Source organism: Sciurus vulgaris (genome assembly GCF_902686455.1).
Source record: "Sciurus vulgaris genome assembly, chromosome: 7".
In the NCBI taxonomy this organism is placed as follows: Eukaryota; Metazoa; Chordata; class Mammalia; order Rodentia; family Sciuridae; genus Sciurus; species Sciurus vulgaris.
The window spans coordinates 143,147,901-143,153,549 of record NC_136467.1 but is presented as its reverse complement, the minus strand read 5'-3'; positions in this window follow the sequence as shown (position 1 = coordinate 143,153,549).

Below are 5,649 nucleotides of genomic sequence, written 5' to 3'. Positions count from 1 at the left end.
ATTACTGGTTGCTTCCTATATATTGAAATGCTTAATGGGTATTTTTTAAATATCATCCCTATAAGATAGATATTATCATTCTCATTTGGAGAACAGGAAACGGACAGATTAAATAATCGCCAACTCCCAAGTTTGGACAGAATCCCTTTTCTCTTGATCTTTATCCTGAGATCCAGATTGGTCAACTCCACTGCTCTACATGCAACTGGGCTTATCTCCAAACTGTCCTGTCAAACATATTCTGCCCTGTGTCCTCCACCAGTGATGCGCATTGACTCATCCCTGTCCCTCACCTCCCACACTCATCAATCACCATATCCTGTCACATGGACTCCCATCAAAAATCTCTTTAATGTGTCTCCACCATAGTACCAGCCTTGTACTGATTCCTATCACCTTTTGCAGGGACTACTATAGTAATTTACCATTACCACAATTTTAATAGTTGGATCTGAGCAACATCATTGAATACTTGCTCTTAAAAGTTCTTTCTTCATTTTAGTTCTAGTGCATTGCTCTTCTATTGGTACATTACTATTGGTACATTTAACAGTACCTAATGAATTTCTTTCTTTTATCAGTCTCTCAAACATTGGTATTTTTTAGTGACCTTAGAATGCTTGTACTACTATTACAGAATACTTGAGACTGGGTAATTTATGAAGAACAGAAACTTGATTCTCACAGTTCTGGAGGATAGGAAGTGTAAGACCAAGGTACTGGCAGATTCCATGTCTGGTTTCAAGATGTTGCCTCCTGCCAGCCACCACAGCACACGCCTGTAATTCCAGCTACTCAGAAGGCAGAGGCAGGAGAAATGTTAAGTTTAAGGCCAGACTAGGTAACTTAGCAAGACCTTGATTCCAAATAATTTTTTAAAGGAATGGGTATTTGGTTCAGTTTTAGAGGGTCCTTGGGTTCAATCTCCAGGATTGGGTTAAAAATCCCTAACTGGGTTTAAAAAAAAAAAAAAGTAATTCTTCTTGGCTGTGCCCTCTGGAGAGGAACAATGTCCTCACATGGCAGAAGAGAGCAAATCCACTCCTGCAGCCCCTTGTAGAGAGGCATTAATCCATGAGAGTAGAGTTCTCGTGACCTGGACACCTCCCCAAAAGACCCCGCCACCCATCCCCGCCACATTCGGGATGAAGTTCACAACACACACACTTCAGAGGGGAAGAAAACATTCCCACCACAGCAGAGTCACTCCTTGGGTCTCTTCTTCCACCTTTCGCAGGCATGGTAAAGGACCCTATTGTTGTGTATTGCTTCAACCGCATCCACATACGAGTCTGTGCCAACTCATACCCTTCAGCCTGTCTACCTAATTGCCAAAAGCACCTCAAAATCAAGTATGTATGCCCCAAACTGGACTCCCACCTTCCATTTCCCTAGGCCCAGTCTCACACCTGCTCCTCCTACGGGCATGGGTCGATGTTCCCAACCTCAGACGTACATGCTGGAATCTTCCTCTGCTGCTCCCTCTCCTTCACCTGCCCTCGCCTTTCAATCTCAGTCCTACTCAGTCTTCATCCTCAAACTCCCCATGGTTATTCCCCTTGCAGTTTGCTACTAGTTGCTTTTCTTGCTTGAACTACTTAAAAGACATCCTGTTTCCATCGTGCCTCCAACCTATCCTCACTGCAGGTAGCAGAAGCTAAGCCACTTGCACCCGGTCCAAGTGCCTGAAAGAGTAGTTAATTACTCCACATATTAAAAAAGTGAATCAGTTTAAAATATTGCAACTTAAAATACTGCAGTACTCTATATTACATATGGCTTGGACTTCAAGGCCTTTGCCGTTGCGTACAAGGTCTTTCCTACTTCTCTAGCCTCAAAGGAGTGTCCCCATTTGCACTCTCTATTCCAACCTATCTAGTTCTCTAACCTGTCTAGTTCTCCACTCAGTGACTGCCTTCACACACACTCTTCCTTCTCTCTGAAATCCTCACCCCCTCTACCTGGAAAGCTCCTACTCCTCCCTCCAAGATCCTCAGTGAAGCTTTTGCTGTCACCAACTCCCCGCCCCCAGTTCTCCATAAACTGTTATTTTTAGAGTTCATTAGAATTCATGCCTGTACACGCCTGCAGAGCTGCCCGGTGTGAGCAACCCCGCAGCTTCTCCAACTCCTCTTACGCTTTCAGTAAACTCCTTTAAGAGCCAGCTAACACCCCAGAACTTGAGGTCAGTCTTCCAAGGCCCTGACCTAGCCCCCAGTTCATGGTCATCTCCAACCCAACTCTAGCCATCCTGTGGAAGTGTCAGTGGCCATTCCTCATATGCTCATTTGTCACACAGTGGCTATGATTCACATAGGACCCGAGAATAAGTCACCATTCTCAACCTCCCCACTTCTGTGGCTCTATTTACACCTCTGCTCAGAACTGTGTCCCCTCTGGAGTCCTTATGTCCCCCCCGCAAGCTTCCTATTCTACCAATCATACATTGCACGCATTTTATTTTCAATCCCTACCCCTCTCCCTTTCACCCAGTTCACCAGAGCCTCATGTTCTGATTCTTCTTACTAGCCAGCCCAATCCCAGGGCCAATCCCCAGCAATCTCTAAATGACCCTAGTCTTCAGAAGGACCTGTCATACACAGCCAGATGGTGGCAGATCCACTTGTTCTTAACAGCTGAGCAGTGCTGAAGAAAAATCACAACTTGGGTCACTGAAATTCATGCTTTCCTGTCCCAAATGGGTTCTCAAAGGTTGATCTTTTCACTTGTCTGTGATTTTCTCAGTGAGCCTGGTCGGTTAACACTCACAAAAATGTGGGACATGATCTACAGTGAACAGAGTATTAAAAAAAAAAAATCTTGAGGGTGTTGGATATGAGAAAGCAAAAAGGCTTAAGTAAGATAAACGTAACGATTCAGTTCTAATTTGGGTTCTAAGTCAATTACTGCCATGGCACTACGGAATACTACTGTTATCCTCTTCACTTAGTTTTGTAGAGTTTGAAAAACAAGGTGAAGTGTGGACCTTTAGTAAAAATGGTTGTTTTGAGACCCCTTCACATCCAAGGTACCCTTCATGCTTATTCTTTATCAATGAATACACAACTTGTTTGTTTTCATTTTAATTTATTCTGTGCAGTTTAAAATTAAAGTTAAAACATCATACAAACCACAGAAGCTTTAGATAGAGTACTGACCAATTTTTAAACAAAATCAGAGCGATCATTTATGCACATTCCTCATTTTAAGGTTACATCTTGTTGTATGTACAAAGGTACTATGAACACACAGTCTACTTCCTCATATGCTCATTTGTCAAGCAGCAGGATGACAATGCATCATAGCAACAGCAAACAAGGGCTCCTTTAAGAAACCACAGCAGCAGTATGTGGTGAATGGTTATGCATAGAACTGACTTGGAGGTAATGTTGAACATTCCTCATAAAACTGCTAACAGGTACACCAACAAATGGGAAATGTAACTTTTAATATAAAATGTTACTTTTTATGCTTTAAAAATGTAAAACTCTGAGACACTTTAAAAGCAGACAACACAAGGTGCTTTAACTCCAGACTCCATAACTGAACACTATTCTATTAGTCGCTGAGAGTCCATGACCTTTGAGGACTGCTCCTTGGCTTTTAAAGTCAACTTCAAATATATAAGCATTTAGATTACCAGTCAAAATCTACAGCTACATTGATTACATGTTACAATAAAACATACCTATTGAGAAAGGTTGAATTTTAAAAAGATTACACTGTTGACTTCAAACTTGTCATTCTTAAAAGGAACAATGCACCACTTTCAATCTTTCAGCATGTCTTAAGATGCCATGTTGTGTGAACCCATTACTTTATATCTTTCAATCTTTCAACAAAATATTTTGAAATGGTTCTTAAACCTAATTACATCTAAAGAAATGGGCTGGCGTGTCTATGAAATGGCTGTCCAATATATAACAATGCTTCCCCTGTGAATATCCAGTGAGTGCATTCTATATTTAACTTGATGTAAATATTTCAAACCTCATTTAACAGTGCTACACAAATATTTAGTGTTTTTGGCATTTAAATCTGAACAATGCTACCATACAAGCAATTTTTACAAAAAGGTTCAGAAGCGAGAAAGACTGATCTGGGTGGGAATGATTAGCTGAGAAGGAAATGAAACCAATCTACCCAAGTCCTTGAGATTAGAATCAATTCTGAAAAAGAAGGCATACTCCAGAACCATCATTTTGAAGAGGGTTCAGGTAAGAGTCTACCACTTGTATGTTTTTAATGCTCACAACCTGAAAATTAACCACAGGATAGTCCACTTCCCACTGAAACACTAACTTTCAGTGAGACTAAAAATATAATTGGGATGTGGTTCTGTTAAGATTCAGCTAGAAAAACAATAAAACAAAACAGGAAAAAGAACAAAAACACTATACCACATAAATAATTCTGCATTAATAACTATTTCTCTTCCATCTTTTAGTGGCCTTAGAAATATGCACTATGTTAAGTGGGATGCATGAAAAGAAAGTTTAAAATAAAGGATTAGTCTGCAGATTCTTCATTATTGGCATCAGTAATTTCTCTTCACTCTCTCCCAGTGAGTTACAGCATGGCAAGTGTGAGCTATTAATATGCTCCTAGGTAAATTTCTCAAGTAAGTTAAGCAGAACATTTCTTAAAATTCTATAAAATAAGAAAAGATTGAAGCATAAGTGCCAATAAATAATGCCCAACATATATAGCTTTACATGGATTAATTTCTATTAAATTGGAGGTGACTACAGATTTGGGGGGAGCTATCATTCTTTAATACTGACACAACAGGAAACTCACCAGCTACTTAAAAGTTTTTTGGTAATTATTATCTACACCTTATATATCCACCATAACATAAGTGTGAAACAGAGTCCAGCACCCAGAACATTCTACTCTTTAAAAAACCTAATTAAATATCCCCCTAGTACCAAGATGCCTTCAGTCGTTCATTTATTCTTTCAAACTGATGACCATTTTAATGTGACGTTTAGCTGGTATTGGCAACATTGAAATAAATGCTAGAAACTGTGTCACTGCTCTTTTATGCCCTAGAGTCACGCAGTATCCAGTAAGGAAATGAAAACACAATGACTGCGCTCCACTCTCTTCCTCTAGCAAACATGTAGTTCTGCTCTGTGAATTCCCTTTTAGTATGTCCAAAGGGCTACAGTATCAGCAAGGAAGTGTTCATCAGGAACACAATTCGGGGCACAGTTAGTGAACTGTGAGTAGACAGACAAAACTGTCAGCATGAAGAATGAGGTATCAAACATAATTACACACCTCCATAAATTGGAGGTGATGACTAATTCTGAGAAACAAAGGTGAAAAACATAAAAAGAACTGATTAGTAAAATAAGCTGGCTTTGCATTTTGTTCTTACACAAAGCAGGGAACACTGAACAGTAAGGTTTTTGAATCCATACCTCTCTTCCCCAGTAAACACTCAGTCCAAAGTTCAGTTAAGACAAACATGGATACCTGGCAAGAGTTGTTTTACAGTTTAGTGGGTATTTCCACCTGCTATTTTTTCAACACCCAGTACCTTTGAGGTCTTATCACTGAATTATTGTGAAGCAGTAGTTTCTCCACAACGCATGCCTTGAGCATGTCCTCCCACACAAAGGGAGTGACTAACCCTACTAT